The sequence below is a fragment of the Callithrix jacchus genome, chromosome 7, assembly GCF_049354715.1.
Source record: "Callithrix jacchus isolate 240 chromosome 7, calJac240_pri, whole genome shotgun sequence".
Taxonomy (NCBI): domain Eukaryota; kingdom Metazoa; phylum Chordata; class Mammalia; order Primates; family Cebidae; genus Callithrix; species Callithrix jacchus.
In genome coordinates this window covers 99,349,169-99,367,041 of record NC_133508.1, presented here as the reverse complement: position 1 = coordinate 99,367,041, position 17,873 = coordinate 99,349,169, and the positions used below count along the sequence as shown (strand labels likewise).

Below are 17,873 nucleotides of genomic sequence, written 5' to 3'. Positions count from 1 at the left end.
CATTACTGGGCAGTTACTAGTATCTTCCTTCCCTCAAAAACAACAGCAACCACAGCTTATATCTGGGTGTTTTCTACTTGCCAAGCACTGTGTTAAGTATAGGTATATAGCCATCAGAACAGCCTTATTAAGTGGAGAGTGTTACTGATACTTTGTACCCTTTTTTTTGAGACAAAATTTTGCTGTTGTTGCCCAGGCTGGAGTGAGTGCAGTGGTGCATCTTGGCTCACCACAACCTCTGCCTCCCAGGTTCAAGTAATTCTCCTGCCTCAGCCCCCCAAGTAGCTGGGACTACAGGCATGTGCCATCATGCCTGGAGCTAATTTTGTATTTTTTGTAGAGACGGGATTTCTCCATGTTGGTCAGGCTGGTCTCGAACTCCTGACCTCAGGTGATCCGCCCACCTCTTGATCCGCCCACCTCTGCCTCCCAAAGTGCTGAGATTACAGGTGTGAGCCACTGCACTGGCCACTTTTTACCCTTTTATAGCTGAGGAAGAGGACTTCAAGGGATAGAATGACTTAGGCAAGGTCACACAGTTTCAACTGCTGGTGCTAGGAATCATGATTAGGTCTGTTGAGCTCCTTCACATTCCTTCAAATACCCTGACCTTGCTAATTGGTGCTGGGACCAGCAGATCAGCATCTCTTGAGATGCTTGTTGGAAATGCCAGCTATCAGGCCCCACTCCAGACCTACTGAATCAGCATCTGCATGTTAACAAGATCTTCAGGTTTATAGGCATACTACGGTTTGAGAAACACTGAGCTACAGTTTACCAAATGTTTTATTTTATTTTTTTGTGACAGAGTTTCACTCTTGTTGCCCAGGCTGGAGTGCAATGGCACGATCTAGGCTCACCATAACCTCTGCCTCCCAGATTCAATCAATTCTCCTGCCTCAGCCTCTCGAGTAGCTGGGATAACAGGCATGTGCCACCATGCCCAGCTAATTTTTGTACTTTTAGTAGAGACGAGATGTATCCATGTTTGGTCAGGCTGGTCTCGAACTCCCAACCTCAGGTGATCCACCCACCTCTGCCTCCCAAAGTGCTCCGATTACAGGCATGAGCCACCGCGCCTGGCCTCACCAAATGTTTTTAAAAGTAGGCTAGAACAGTGCTTCTCAAACTATCATATGCATAAAAATTACCTGAAGGGCTGGCTGATTAGAACTTGGATTACTGTGATCACTTCAGCAGCAAAAATACCAGAATTAGAGCGATACGGAGACAATCAGCATGGCCTCTGCACAAGGAATGACACAAAAATTCATGAAACATTTTGTATTTAAAAAAGAAAAAAACCCATAGGTTCCTACCCCAGTGATTCTGATTTTGTATCCATTGCTTACTATTGACAGGGAGTTTCATTGCACTCCCGAGTTAACAAGGCAGGAGCTGTGGATGCCTGCATCAGCCATTCCAGCCTCCCCCTGCCTGCCTAGAGAACAACAGGGAAACGAAATTAATTTGTAACCTAAAACCCTTGTATCTGCCCTGAAAATATGTCTTTCTAATGGAAAATTTGACAGAGTGTTCCATCTGCAAAGAGCATTTTATATGAAATGGATATCTGTGTAGCTCAACTGCTGCTATCTGGTTAAATAGCAATTAAACACCTCAAGACTACTTGGAACTTTCAAAGATTATTTTAAAAGTAATTGTGTTTTATTGATTAAATAATTTGCAGTGAATTAGAAAGTCACTGAATTTTTTACTTATTCCTTCACAAAAAAATTTGTCTTATTTAGCGACCTAGTGCATTCCCCAACCATGTTTATATTTTAATAATCACCTGATGTTTAATAGCATGGCTGGTGTTGGACTTTAATGTTAATTTAATTCCTTTGCTAAATCCTCCTCTCTGGTTCCTTCTCTTTCTATTTAGACTTCCAAAGCCTACTTGCTTCATAGATGGCTACAGAAATAGGACCCAAAAGGCAAAGAACACTGTTAAGAGCTCAGTCTCTGGAGTCAGACAAACTTCAATTTAAATTCCAAACCTGCCACTTACTAGATTTGTGCCCCTGAGCCTGTGATCTTTGAAAAGGATATAATAGCGCCTACCTAATATGGTCATTGTGAAATTAAAGAAGTTAGCATTTGTACAATATAGGACAGTATCTAGCTAATAATAATTATTATTATAATAGTATAAGTATTCACTAGTACTAGTATTTTTTTTTTGAGGCAGAGCCTCACTCTGTCACCTAGGCTAGAGTGCAATGGTGGGATCTCAACTCACCGCAACCTCCACCTCCTGGGTTCAAATGATTCAGCTACCTCAGCCTTGCAAATAGCTGGGACTATAGGTGCACATCACCACACCAAGCTAATTTTTGTATTTTTAGTAGAGATGAGGTTTCGCTATGTTGGCCGGGCTGGTCTCAAACACCTGACCTGAGATGATCCACACCCCCCTTGGCCTCCTGAAGTGCTGGAATTACAGGCATGAGCCACCAGGCCTGGCCTAGTACTAGTATTATTAAAACCCAGTTTTCTAATCTGTAAAATGAGTGAACAGGGAATAAAACCATCAACATATGAGTATTAAAAACTTCCTTGCAACCGGATGTGGTGGCTCAGACCTGTAATCCTAACACTTTGGGAGGCCAAGGCAAGCAGATCACTTGAGCCCAGGACAACGTGCCAAAACACCATTTCAAAAATTAGCCAGGTGTGGTGGTGCACACCTGTAGTCCCGGCTACTCAGGAGGCTGAGGCAGAAGGATCGCCTGAGCCTGAGAGATCAAGGTTGCAGTGACCTGTGATCATGCATGCCACTGCACTCCAGCCTGAGTATATGAGCGAGACCCTGTCTCAAGACAAACAAACCAACCAAAAAATGTCTGTGCTTGTGTAGCCTTCTAAGCAATTTCCTCCAAAGGACACTTTCGGCAGAGCTTTCTTGGCTGTTCTCCCTCTATTATTATGCAGATTGAGGTCATTCAGAGATGAAAAAGCTGTGGACAAATGAAGCCAATATTGGAATTTCCAATGAAGAGAGCAGAGAGAGGCTGGCAGAGAAGGGATGTGTAGATGCCAGAAATGAGGGAGGTGAGGGAGTGAAGAACCAGGTGGGAGAATTTGCACGAGGACGTCGGGGAGCAGCACATACGGCTGCTGGGGCAGTTGCTCTGCTGGAAATAGACCCTCAGAGCAGCAGAGATGGGAAAGAAAAAATTTAAGACTTGCTTTGTGCTAGGAATGCACTTCCCGTTTGGTGTTTTCTCTAGAGACTGCAGTGAAGGTCTGGATTGCTTCCAACTAACTTTTTTCTACTTAACTGCTGATTCTTTAAACACAGCCCTGAACTCAGGCTGGGCCATGAGGCAGCATCTTTATCTGGCTTACAGAGGAGTCATGATCATGCTGTCTTGGGCACTGAGTGAGGATGGGGAAAGGACTTATCGAGGACAGAGTCAGTACTTAATTGATGTTGGCAACTGTTTTTTTGTTACGCATTGTGCTTTCCCTGTAGCCAGAGGCTGCAAGCAAAGATCACCAATAGAAGTATGAACCGTTCTCTGGCACACTTTACCGCAATAAAAACTGCATTATTCCACATTTAAACTGGGGCCACATTGTTGTTAAAGAAACCATCAATTCCATGTCCTCCAATATCACACTGAGTACCCGTCTATGAGATTTGTAAAGGAAAGCACTGGGTTAGGAGTCTCAAAAGCAAACTCTGACGTTGGCCCTGCTGTATGGAGTGGGCAGGTCATTGAGCCTCAGTTTCCCCTGTATGGATGCAAATGTTGTACAAGACCCCGTTTTATATATCTCTCATCACAACAGTAGACAATCAGTGGACCGATTGAGCACTTGCCACCTGCAGGGCCTTAGACTGGTGCCATAAAGTGTACCCACGAGCATGAAAGAGGAGCTTTGACTTGAAAGAGCCCATAATCTGACTATAAGAAAAGATGTGAGCAAGGCCAGGGGCGGTGGCTCACTCCTGTAATCCCAGCACTGTGGGAGGCTGAGGCGGGTGGATTGCCTGAGCTCAGGAGACTGGCCAGGATTGCCTGAGACCAGCCTGGGCAACATGGCCAAACCCCATCTCTACTAAAAATACAAAAAATTAGCTGGAGGTGGTGGCACGCATTTGTAGTCCCAGCTACTTGGGAAGCTGAGGCAGGAAAATTGCTTGAACCCAGGAAGTGAAGGTTGCAGTGAGCCAAGATGGTGCCACTGCACTCCAGTCTGGGCGACAGAGAGAGACTCCATCTCAAAAAAAAAAAAAGAAAGAAAAGAAAAGATCTGCCTCTGCTATGCTCCAAATGCCCAACCGTTTTGTGACAAGTTTGAGCTGCTGTGTGGGGTGATTGATAGAAACCTTGGATGTAAATTTTGGCAACACCTTTTCTTAGTAACTTTGCCCACATTAAAGCAAAATAAAACCCAGGCCACAGCAGTATATAACCTTCCTTTGTATTATCGGGTGGTACACTGAGGGAATCCCATCTCATTCAAGGGAAAGTTGAAGTTGAGAGACGTTCCCAGTGCCCCTCCCCTCTCCCTGAATCTCTTGGTTCATCTCTGATGATGCCCGCCCTTCCTCTGGCTGGCATGCTGCCGAGGCTGGGTGGTCACCATCTCTGCTGGACACACATCACACATGTCCGCTTCTTGTCAGACTGAACTTGCCAGAGGGCTAGGTGGAGCATTGAGAAATAATAACAGCCTGCCTGAAAAATCTGGAAACATCGCTTTCTCCACCCAGGTGTCTGGGGATAGCTTAGCCTCAGTTTGGTTTAAACTGACTTTCCTGATTGTGCAGGCTGTGCATATTTGAGCCAACAAAAACCTTCCTCCCAACCCAGAAGGCAGATGCCACAGCCCATGCAAGCTCTAAACTGTCTGCACCTGCAACTCAAGCCGTGGTGCCCAGCTGATGCCTGCAGAGGCATCTGCTGAATTCTGACCAGGGACAATACCACTGGGATGGGAGCTGCCCAAAGAGGGTGAGTGCAGGGGTGCCCCCTCTGTGGAGTGTCTGTGCCTCCCTTTGAGATGCTTTCACTGAAGTGTCCCAGTAGGGAGGAAGTAGAGCTGAATTCCTAGGAAATGTTTTCTCCGGTTGTGGTTTCCAAGCCCTCTGGACCATGATCCAGTTCAGGGTAGCAAAGACCTTGTAGCCCACTGAGTTCACTCATTCCCACTTTGCAGTGGGAAAGAATTTGGTAGTAACAAAGGATTAAAGGAGAATAGAAAACAAATCAAAGTGGTAATACAGCAAATACTCAGGACAACGATCAACAGAAACTCCAAAAAGAAGCCATTTTTTTTTTCACTCAATCACCCAGGCTGGATTGCAGTGGTGCAATCTCAGTTCACTGTAACCTCCACCTCCCTGGTTCAAGCGATTCTCCTGCCTCAGCCTCCTGAGTAGCTGGGACTACAGGTGTATGCCACAATGCCCGGTTAATTTTTTGTACTAACAGCAATTTTATAAGTGATGTAAATTAATAGAATAGAAGCAGTTTAAAACCGAGAGAGTGCCAACACTGCATTGTAGCCATCAAGGTTCAGGGTTGCAAACACCAGAACCCATGCTAGCAGGCTTATAGATAATAGAAGAGGAATTTACTAAGGGAGATGAGGTAGGTGAACATCACTCCACCGTCTCCCCATAATCACTTGCTGTAAATTCCCGTTTCAGTCTTGGGGAGGTGGGTCTTCTGAGAGGGAAGTAACCAAGCATAGGAAGGGTGTTCACAGAGCGCTGGGTAGCTGAAAAAAAGTACCCAACAAATGTCTTCCACACTAATAACAAAACGCCCTTCCTGAGAATTGGAATTTCAGCTCTTAGCCTGGGTACATACAGGAGTTCTGCTGTATTGCCTAGTGATGGATTGTGCTCACCCTTCTTTACAGAATAGAAGATGAATATTCTCATTCATTTTCATTCTCATAAACTCTTGTAACAGACTTATTTTTATTCATTTATTTATTTTTGAGACGGAGTTTCGCTCTTGTTACCCAGGCTGGAGTGCAATGGCGTGATCTCGGCTCACCGCAACCTCCGCCTCCTGGGTTCAGGCAATTCTCCTGCCTCAGCCTCCTGAGTAGCTGGGATTACAGGCACGCGCCACCATGCCCAGCTAATTTTTTGTATTTTTAGTAGAGACGGGGTTTCACCATGTTGACCAGGATGGTCTCGATCTCTTGACCTCGTGATCCACCCGCCTCGGCCTCCCAAAGTGCTGGGATTACAGGCTTGAGCCACCGCGCCCAGCCTTATTTTTATTTATTAATGCCAAGGTTTATTAACCATCAATAATTCACATATTATGTTCTTAGTTCTTTATAAAAATGAATTCCCATGTAATACACTTGCCTGTAAGAATTGAAGAAAATACACATTTTGGATGCATTCTTTATTCTTTTTTTTCTTTTTGTAAACCAATTTTTTATTCATTTTAAATAGGTTTTAAACTACTTTTGTTTGTGGGGCTTTTAAAAGGAAAACCGAATTAGGTCCACTTCAATGTCCGCTGATTTCTTTTTGTGAAACTTGTATGATGCCGGCAGGTCATACTGAAGCTCTGCAATAATATCTATCTTGATTTTGCATTCTGCAGCTTCCTTTTGAATATGTTCTCTAGCTGAGGACTTGTGTAAAGATTATACTGCTGTTCTTGCCATTTCCAGAGCAGGCTTTAGAAAAGTCACATCTGTCCATGCAATGTGCGACCTGGTGGGATACTGTTCTAGAAGTAGCTTGGGCTCTTCGAATTCATCCACTTGTTGCAAGCGACTCTCTAGTTCCTTAAGCCTTAATTTCTTCATTTTGTTTTAAAGTATGGGCTCGCAGGGTTTGAAGACACAGGATCTCCCGGGTAACCCCGGCGGTCCCAGGAGACTGCTGCATTTTTTATTCTTTTAGAAACTCTTACTCTCTCACACTGGGCCAGGGACTCTGCTTTGAGAATTATAGATTTAAAGAATTGAGGCCAGGCGCAATGCCTCACACCTGTAATCCCAGCACTTTGGGAGGCTGAGGCAGGTAGATCACCTGAGGTCAGGAGTTCGAGACCAGCCTGGACAACATGGTGAAAGCCCATCTCTACTAAAAATACAAAAAAAAAAAAAAAAAAAAAAAAAAAGAATTAGCCAGGTGTGGTAGTGCATGCCTGTAATCCCAGCTACTCAGGAGTCTGAGGCAGGAGAATTGGTTGAACCTGAGAGGTAGAGGTTGCAGTGAGCTGAGATTGCGCCATTGCACTCCAGCCTGGGCAACAGAGTGAAACTCCGTCTCAAAGAAAAAGAAATGAGGCAGAGAATAGCAGGGGCATTTCTAGGGCCCTATTAAGAGATATCTGGGAACTGTGAAAGACCCAGAAGAAGAAGGCTTGATTCTTGCCATCAGGGAGATTTCAGTCCAGCAAGAAGCGTTAGACAAAGGTGGATGGCAGGACAAGATAGGAACCACAAAACAAGTTAGTTAACTTGCCCGAGGTCTCAATATATAGGAAAAGCAGCATTTGAACACGTGTCTGTTGGATACAAAGCTGACTTTTGCCGCTACCCTGTCCAGCAGGCTGACAAATCAGTCACGATCAGCGGATTTCCTTGTGTAAAGGAGGTGATCCAAAACATGTCCAGATATATCAAACCGAGATTTTCTGAAGCCTTTTAGTGTTCACTTCCCGTGAAAGTAGAGGTTTGTCATTCTCAGCTGGAGGAAGGCTTTTGTACTTAGAAATTGGATTCCTAATCCCATGTGGCCTCACATCGATTAAAGAGTAATTATTTACTATAGGATTTCAGAGAGAGAGAATTACACCCGAATGGGCTCCCCAGTTGGCTTCCTGGGGGAGGTGGGGTCCAGTGAGAGGAATGGGTAAGGTTTGAACAAGAGGTAATATGGAAAAATAGTGGTCTAGTCAAGTGGCACCATGTAAAGGCAGACTTAAAATGTTGATGGAGAGGCTTAGAGTGCAGTTCTCATTGAGAACTTGCCATACCTCCTGTACATTGGCATGTTTCTAGGGCGATCGTTGTTAAGGAAGGAAACACAGAACGGGCCCATGTATGGACTCTATTACCAAGGTACTCTGTGATATTGAAAACAGGGTTAGATTAGATGACCTGAAAAAATCCTTTTTAGGTCTTGTGAACCTTGAAAACATCATGTTAAGTGAAAGAAGCTAGTCACAAAAGACCATTTTGTGTGATTCAATTTATAGCAATGTTCACAATCAGCAAATCTATACAGAGAGGAAGTAAATTAATGGTTTCCTGGGGCTGGGAGGGAATGGGGAGTGGAAGGGAGGGAATAGGGAATAACTGCTAATGAGTAGGGCGTTTCTTTTTGGGGTGGTGAAAATAGATTGTGATCTTTTCAACAAATAGTGCTGGGAAAACCGAACATTCACATGCAAAGAAATAAAGCTGTCTGGGTATGGTAACTCACACCTATAATCCCAGCACTTTGGGAAGCCAAGGTGGGAGGATTGCTTGAGGTCTGGAGTTTGAAACCAGCCTGGGCAACATAGCAAGACCCCATTGCTACAAAAGTTTAAAAATTAGGTGGGGCCAGGCATGGTGGCTCACGCCTATAATCCCAGCACTTTGGGAGGCCGAGGCGGTTTGATCACTTGAGATTAGGTGTTTGAGACCAGCCTGACCAACACGGTGAAACCCCATCTCTACTAAAAATACAAGATTAGCCAGGATTACACACCTGTAATCCCAGCTACTTAGGAGGCTGAGGCAGGAGAATCTCTTAAACCCGGGAGGCAGAGATTGTGGCAAGCTGAGATCATGCCATTGCACTCCAGCCTGGGCAACAGGGAGAGACTCCATCTCAAAAACAAATAAAAAAAAATAGGTAGACATGATGGTATGCACCTGTAGTGCCAGCTACTCAGGAGGCTGAGGGGAGAGGACTGCAGAACCGAGGAGTTTGAGCCTGTGGTGAGCTATGATTGCACCACTGCATTCCAGCCTGGGCAACAGAGTGAGACTCTTACCTGAAATAATTAATTAGTTAATTAAATTATACAAAAGAATGAAGCTGGATGCTTATCTTATACCATATGCAAGATTATTGCAAAATATACCAAGAAGAAATGATTTGCAAATCATATATCTGATAAGAGGTTAATATCCTGAATATGTGAACAACTTGTACAACACAACAACAAACAAACAAGCCAATTCAAAAACGGGCAAAGAGCTTGAACGAACATTTCTCCAAAGAAGATATACAAAAACCAATACCCACATGAAAAAGATAGGCAACATTATTAGTTATTAGGAAAATGCAAATCAAAACCATAATGAGATACCAATTCATAACTACTACACCTACTAGGATGCTGTAATTTAAAACAACCAAGCACAAGCCAGGGGCTGGCAAGAGCATAGAGAAATTGGAATGGCCGAGCTCAGGGGCTAATGCCTGTAATCTCAGCACATTGGAAACCGAGACGCTGGATCACTTGAGGTCAGGAATTCAATACAAGCCTGGCCAACATGATGAAACCTCATCTTTACCAAAAATACAAAAATTAGCTGGGCATGGTGGCACATGCCTGTAGTGTCAGCTGTTCAGGAGGCTGAGGTGGGAGAATTGTTCAAACCCGGGAAGCGGAGGTTGCAGTGAGCCGAGATTGAGCCCCTGCAGTCCAGCCTGGGCAACAGAGCAAGACTCTGTCTCAAATAAATAAATTGGAACACTCATGCATCACGATGGGAATGTAAAATAGTGCAGCTGCTGTGGGAAACAGTTTGGTGGTCTCTCAAAAAGTTAAACATAGAATTATGGTATGACCCAGCAATTCCACTCCTAGGTATATATCCAAAAGAATTGAAAGCAGGGACTAGAATAGATACTGGTACACCAAGACCCACTGTAGCATTATTCGCAATAGCCAGAAGGTGGAAGCAAGCATGTGCCCATCACAGATGAATGGATAAACAAAATGGGCATCTACAGACAATGGAATATTATTCAGCCTTAAAAATGGAGCAAATTTTGATATGTGTTGCAACTTGAACGCATCTTGGAAATATGCTGAGTGAAATAAGCCAGACCTGAAGAACAAATATTAGATGGTTCCACTTATATCAGGTATCTAGAATAGGCAGATTCATAGACGTAGAAAGTAGAAAAGAAGTTTGCAGGTGCTGGGGGCAGGAGGGAATGGGGAGTTATTGTTTAATGGGTACAGAGTTCAGGTTGGAGATAACGAAAACGTTTTGGGGGTAGATAGTGATGATTGGCCTGTTGCAGTGTAATCCCAGCACTTTGGGAGGCTGAGGTGGGAGTATTACTTGAGGACAGGAGTTTTAGACCAGCTTGGCCAACATGGTGAAACCCCGTCTCTACTAAATATAAAAAAAATTAGCCAGGCAAAGTGGCACAAACCTGTAATCTCTGCTACTCAGGAGGCAGAGGCATGAGAATTGCTTGAACCTGGGAGGTAGAGGTTGCAGTAAGCTGAGATCATGCTATTGTACTCCAGCCTGGGCAACAGAGTAAGACTCTGTCTCAAATAAAAAAAAATAAATAGTGATGATGATAATGGTTACACAACACTGTGAATGCATTTAATGTCACTAAATTGTACATTCAAAGGTTAAAATAATAAATATTGTGCCCTGTATATTTTACCACAATTAAAAAAATTAGATCGTGGTGATGTTTGTGCAACTCTAGATGTACTGCAACTATTGGATTGTACAATTTATATGGATCAATTATATGGTATGTAGATTATATTTCAATAAAGCTGTTCAAAAAGTCCTTTCCAACTCTAACAGTCGCTGATCCATTTACCCATCCATCTCTCCATTTATTTATTTGTTGACTCCACACATTTTTATTGAGTTCCCATCATGCTAAGTGTTAAAAATGGGGTGAGAAAGAAAACAAACATGATCCTTGCTCTTTCCTTGCTTCACATTGTGGGTTTTAAAAAGTAATCGTAGCCAAATGTACTGAGTGTTTATTATATCCTGGGCACCAGCACAAGCACTTTGTATACTTTGTCCCCCGCAGTCTTGACACAGTGTACTGAGCTGTGCTCTTTTTGAATAAGGACATTTGCCCAGGGTCACACAGCCAGGATTTGAACCTGGCCTGTCTTACCTCAAAGCCCGTGAGGCTGAGATCCAGCCACCTGGAAATGAGGTCTTCCCTGTAGACCTGCGTGAGGACCGCCTGCCAGGCTGGCTGATGTGGTAGCATTAAAGGGAGAATTCAACAGGAGGTGGCACGACCCCCTGTAGGGAGGGGTTTGGAAAATAAGATGCAAGTCAATGGAGGTTTATGTAGCCATTTATAGTAAATCATTACAGAGCAGGTCAAACAATACTTTTAAAAATGGTTGTATAATAGAATTTTGAATACAAAATTGAATTTGTAATTGAATTGCTACTATTATATTAAAAAAAAACTAATGCATTTACTCATTGAACAGGACTATATGCCGGACTCTGTTCTGCATATTGTCAGATGGTTTGCGTGTATTGTCATCCAATTTCATCTTCATGACAGCTCCATGACTTATAGGAAATACTACTAGTCCTATTTCACAAGCAAGGCAACTGAGGCACAGGGAGGTTCAGGAATTTGAGCAAGGTTCTACAGTCAGTGGCAGGCCTGGGATTTCAGCTACTACTTGACTTGGAGCCCAGGCTGTAAGTCCACTGTAGAATTTGCCCTTCGATTATGTTAAATATACAAAATAGGTGAACATGAAAATTGCTGTAGCCAGGAGGCAGAATTATGTTGACTTCCCATCTCTTTCCCCTCAAATACTTTATTTCTTATTTTCCAAGAATACATCATAATAGTGATGATTCCAGGCTGGGTGTGGCAGCTCACGCCTGTAATCCCAGCACTTTGGGAGGCCAAGGCTAGTGGATCATCTGAGGTCAGGAGTTCAAGACCAGCCTGACCAACATGGAGAAACCCTGTCTCTACTAAAAACACAAAATTAGCTGGGTATGGTGGTGCGCACCTGTAGTCCCAGCTACTCGGAAGGCTGAGGCAGGAGAATCGCTTGAACCTGGGAGGCAGAGGTGGCAGTGAGCCGAGATCACACCACTGCACTCCAGCCTGGGCAGTAAGAGTGAAATTCCGTCTCAAAAAAATAAAAATAAAAAATAGTGATGATTCCTAGACCACCAAGGAAAGAAATCACGTGTGACTATGACCTTTTTTTGTCTTCTTCTCTCTTCACCATTGTATTTGCTGTGTTTGATTTTGAATTCCCCTGTGCACATGTACAAACTTGACAGTGCCATTAGACACGCAGGCAGGGTGCTGGGAGAGCCTCGTGGTGTGCTCGGAGGCATTGCCACAGCCTGCAGTTCCTCTCTTGGCTACAGCTGCCCCCACTCTGCTGTGATCTTCTGGGGAGGTGTGTCCCCTTCTCATCAACACTGAGGATGATCTTTTTTTGAAAAAAAAAAAATTTCTAACTTGTAAGAGCGTCTGCTGTACCATGGTTAAGAGCAGCCTATTAACATCAGAAAAACACGGATTCTAATCTTGGCTCTGCTGGTCTCGATGCCTCTGCCTTGACCTTGGACAATAGAAGTAACAGTACACAGGGGGTGTCCAAGGGAGAGAACGCAGTCACGGGTTCTTAGATTCTGTTTCTGGTTATGTCAGTAAAGCCCTTTCCTCATCCCTCTTTTCCACTTATACTAGACACAGAGACTAAAACCCATGGCTTCCGGCACTAAAAGCCTAAAACAAAACAAAACAGAACAACAAAAACAAAATAAGGTGGTCGGACAAGCTCAGCGAAGTCTTTTTGGGAATAGCATGCTGTTTGGGTTGGACCAGAGCATGGCTCATTGCAGAATATGGCACGTCAAGATTGAGCTGACACCTTTTTTATTATTAATTTGTGAGGTTGTACATTTCTCAAACATTAACCACTTGTGTTTCTTCTTTGATGAATTGCCTGCTCGTGCCTCTTCCCGTTTGGCAGTTGGCAGTTTGATTTTATGGCATGTTTAAGTCAAGGACTAAGAGTATTTTGGAAGCGTCTAAATGAAGAAAGAGGTGCAGAGTGGAGGTCTTTATCCCTGCACGTCTAATGCCTTTTTTCCCTCCGAGGAGCATTTTCCACTAGTTAGTGCAGCCTCCCCTCTCCCTACAACTGGCCCAGTTTCTTCCCCCAGAAAATTACATCTGCTTTACAGAGTCCATCTTTAGAATAGCTGATTTCCCTCCTGGATGGCTGCACTCACAGGTCTCACGTGCGTGATTTCTTTCTCTGCATATTTAAGTTGCATTCTGTGGGGATGACTGTGACTGTGACCAGTCTGCTCAGAGAGGCTCTAGTCGAGTGTGTGAATATTTAACAAACGTGCCCTTCTCAGCCCCATGCAGTCACACAGCCCACCAAAGCGCTAACCCTTCTGAACAAAGTGCAAAAGCCAAGGGATTGCTTGGATAAAAGGCACATTCTTCAGAGAGCGGAGCCTCTTTTCCCCTCTGGCCTAGCCCCCAGCTTGCTGGACTTGTACAGTTCATCTTTTTTCCATCATGGGGCCGAAGGGACCTGGGCCATAGAAGCTGAGCATTACTAAACTACAAAAGGAGCCAAACCTCCCTCCAGTCCTGTGATTCTTGTCAGGAAAGTTTTTGTGGACAAACGTGTTTGGTTCAGGAGATGGCCTGTGGGCTTGGTAGGAGCATAAAGCTGGCTGCTGGTCTTAGTCTTAAGACATACGTCTTAGTAAGGCATAGGGATGGGAGATGCTGGTATCCTGGACATGGCAAAACCATGGGAGAATTCCCCCCCAAAAAAGCACAGATTCCTCTAGAGAAGGGCGGCTGTGGCTTCTCATGAAGATCTTCCCTCAAGGTGAGGGAAGCTGGACAAGGTGCCTGGACAGCACCGGCACTGAAGCTTGTGTCTGCTTTTCGTTTCCTCTGGATTTGCCTGCATGCCCGGTTCAGGGCAGAAAGAGTACCAGACTGGGAGACACAGGCTATATGGCTTTGAGTTGAGGTTTCACCCTTTTTTTTTTTCTTTTTCTTTTTTTTCCTCTGTAACCTTGGGAACAGACTATTTCCTCATTTGGAAACCAGAGGATAACCTTCCCTGTTCTGTTCACCTCCCTGCTTGACCATGAGTTCAAATGAGTATCCTGGGTAAGTTATCAAGGCAGAAGAATTTCTTCTCCTCTGAGAGACATAGACAGTGGGCACAGCCCCTAACCCAGCACCTCATGCAGAGCGCAGGAACTGAAACTGTGTTAGTTCATTCTGCATTTTTATAAAGAAATACCTGAGACTTGGGTAATCTATGAAGAAAAGAGGTTTGTTTTGGCTCACAGTTACACAGGCTGTACAAGAAGCATGGTGCTGGCATCTGTTTCTGGTGAGGCCTCAGGAAACTTCCAATCATGGTAGAAAGCAACCAGGGAAAAGATGTGTGACGTGATGACATAGGGAGCAAGAGAGAGAGGGGGCCACACCTGCTTCTTTAACCGGCTCAACCAGCTCTTGTGTGAACTAAGAGAGTGAGAACTCATTACTGTGGGGAGAGCACCAAGCCATTCATGAAGGATCCACCTGCAGATCACCTGCGATCAGGAGTTCAAGACCAGCCTGGCCAACATGGTGAAACCCTGTTTCTATTAAAAATGCCAAAATTAGCCAGGCGTGCCTGTAGTCACTGCTACTCAGGAGGTTGAGGCAGGAGAATCACTTGAACCTGAGAGGTGGAGGTTACAGTGAGCTGAGATCGTGCCCCTGCACTGCCGCCTGGGCAACTTTATCTCAGAAAAAAAAGGATCCAGCCTCTTGACCCAAACACCTCCCACTAGGCCCACTTCCAACATTGGAGGTCACATTTCAACATGAGATTTTAGAGGACAAAACATCCAAACCTTTCCCCAGAAGGAGGAGGTCTGGAGAAGTCAAGGGAATGTGATGAGGGTGTGTGTACGTGTGGACGGGTGCATCATGTGTGTGTGTGTGTGTATGTGTGGATGGGTGCATCCTCTGTATGTGTGTGTACGTGTGTGTGTATGTGTGGATGGGTGCATCCTGTGTGTGTGGATGTGTGGATGAGTGCATCCTGTGTGTGTGTGTGTGTATATCTTCTGTCCTGGCATTAGAGTCAAGTTTATTGGTGGCACTGCTGGAGGGACTACTATAGGTAAAACTGATTTGAAAATCAAAAATCTAAAATGCTCCGAAATCTGAAATGTTTTGAGCACCAACATGACACCATAGGTGGGAAATTCCATACTTGACCTCTTGTGACAGGTCACAGTCAAAGTGCAGTCAAAACTTTGTTGCATGTACAAAATTATTTCAAATATTATGTTTAAAATTACTTTGAGGCAGTGTGATACGGCATATAAGAAACGTGGATAAATTTTCTCTTTAGACTTGGTCCCATTTCCAAGATACCTCATTATGTACATGCAAATATTCCAAAATCCAGAACAATTCGAAATCCAAAAAACTTCTGGTCTCAAGCATTTCAGATAAAAGATACTTAATCCATATTCCCTTCCCTCATTCTGTAGTCTTTTTAAATCTGATAAGAGGCCTGGTGGCCAGGGGAATAGCAGAGTGCTCCCTTGACATGTAAGAAAGTGGCTGGAGAGGTCGTCTGTATTTGGAGCTGTAGGGATTATAGATAAGTTTACACACTTTATTGAGTAGTTAGCCTGTGATGTTGGCCAGGAGACAGATGCAGAAGCAGCAATTAGAATATGCCACACGCTGCAGTAGCAGGCAGACAGGGACAGTGGCAGCTGGAAGGATGGTCACTGCACTTGGGGATGTCTGAGCGGAGAAACTGGACAGGCAGAGAACATGTAACGGCATTCCAGGTAGAATGTGGGTTCTTGTAGGCAAGGCATGTCTCTGGAGGAAAACCTCTCACCTATCTGTCCTAGATCAGGAAGAATTTATCCGGCGAGAGGGAAAGAGAGTGCTTATCTTGCTCACACAGATAGACCAGAGGGGAAGGGCAGGTGGCTGGAAAGGAATCGGACCTGGTAACATGGAGGGCTTTTCTTCCGTCTGCATCTTAGAGAATGCTGTGTGCCGCCAGCCATTCTCTAGCCAGTTTAGAAGGGATGGTCAATGATCATTTAAAGTGTATCAGAGAAGTAGTTTGCTCCTCGGTATATTTTTCTATACCCTTAGAGTTCAAGGTATACTTTGGATTCTTTTTTATTCTGATGATTGGTCTGCATACTCAGTTAATTGGAAAAATACTTTTACTGGTTGAGAAAAGCCATGATAGTATTCCATAGACTTGCCTACCACCACGTCATCCTGAGTACTTTGCAAAGTCTCCTAACCTCCATCTTGAGCAAGAGTCTCTAGAATCTTCCCAAAAAAGTAAGGAACTTGATCCAGGGCAGTGGGAAGAACATAGAACTTTGCCCCAGAATTCTTTGCTCCTGGATAACCCAAGGGAAATCACGTAGACTGTCTCTCATTTTCTTCACCTTTACACTAGTTCTGGCTGCTTCAAGTGTTGATGCAAGGATAAATGGGACACGGGATGGAAGGTGCTTTGCAAGTGTACCAGGCTCGATACAGGAGCGTTTCAGGGTGACACTCTTTGCCAGCATCAATTTCAGCATGGGTTAGACAGGAACCTGCCCCTGGTCTTGGAAGGCACATCCAGACAGTCAGTGTCAGTGAAGGGTCAGAGCTGCATCTGATGTGTCTTACTGTGAGGCTTCATTTCCCAGCCATAGCCTCACTTGGTTAGAGCACCGGGGGGTGAAGGAACAACGTCCCTCTAATCCTTTTACTGAGTCTGCATAAAGGAGACCAGACACTCTCCTGGTCCCTCCTGGACCACACCCACTCCTTCAGGACCACAGGGTTTGGAGAGCCTGGAGCCTGGTGCCTGCACCTCACACCTGTCTCTGCTCCCAAGAACTGCAGCAGCTTTGGGCTGGAGGGAGACCCTCCACTGTGCCTGCCTGGGACACTCTGAAACCTTGCTCTTCTGGCAGCTGCCTGCTCACTGGCTCCGGCACCCCGCCTCTCAGAGTCTCTGATCTGCGCTGCAGTTAGAAACCCTGCCTGGAGTTGGATCCACTGAACAATAATTTGGTCGTCACAGCAGGTACTTCCTTGCTTTTCCATTCCTGCCAGAATTGGGTGTGTTTTGGTGCTCTAGGGCAGCAGATTGGTAGAGCAGCAGGAATAAGGAGCTGCCAGTCCAGCCCCAGGAATTTACTGGTCATTGTTTCTGTCTCGGCTCTGCCCCGACAGACTTCCGTTTATTTAATGATCAGAGGCTTCGTGTGGTCCAGGGTCCCCAGAAGCGGGTAGGGAGGGATGTTTCTAAAGCCGAGCCAGGATGAAAGTGATGCACTATTGAAGGGTTTCAACTCTAAGGAGGCTACATCCTCATTAGCAACAAATTCATTAATGAGCCGCATCAGCTGCAGGGAGGAAGGAGGAAAGCATAATTAATTACAGCTGCTCAGATGAGCTGCCAGATTCGGAGGAGTCAAGAAGGAAGATTGTATGTTGTTTGGACGTCTTTAGCTGTGTTCCTCCGAAGAAATGGCAGCTCTGGGAACTAACTTTCCAGTTGAAGGATTTGAACATTCTTCCCCTTTCTGCAAGATCCAGTCTTAGCTTATTGAGCAGCGAATTCCTTTCTTACCCCACTCACCTATTCCCGGGAGCAAAAAGGAAGTCAGTATTTGCTTTTCCAGCAAGGTCACGGATCACCTGACCAAGTCCTTTAACAGCTGCGAAACAGACGCGGCTGTGCTGAAGGCACCAGAGCGATGGACTCCCGCCCTGCAGCCCAAAGCTGGCTTTCTGGGAAGGAGAGAAGTCCTCCCTGTTGTGGGCTGTGCAGGGGAGGATGCCAGGGAAGGTAATGTGGGCACAG

The 17,873-nt window shown here is 44.9% G+C and overlaps 1 protein-coding gene and 1 non-coding gene across 6 annotated transcripts in view; both read left to right on the top strand.

Moving 5' to 3' along the window:
• Positions 1–17,873, top strand: part of KANK4 (KN motif and ankyrin repeat domains 4) — a 94,532-nt gene that overhangs the window by 22,789 nt on the left and 53,870 nt on the right. Inside the window, exon 1 of one of the 5 annotated variants that reach the window (XM_054236347.2) lies at positions 17,012–17,090. The exons of 3 other annotated variants lie outside the window; for them this stretch is intronic. The gene's annotated coding sequence lies outside the window, so the exon portion shown is untranslated. Of the gene's footprint in view, positions 1–17,011; positions 17,091–17,736; positions 17,859–17,873 lie in introns of those variants that run through there. One more of the 5 variants, XM_002750900.7, reaches the window with a different exon arrangement.
• On the top strand, positions 1,189–1,292 carry LOC118143410 (U6 spliceosomal RNA). The gene has a single exon (XR_004727630.1). It is a non-coding gene; the product is annotated as a U6 spliceosomal RNA (small nuclear RNA).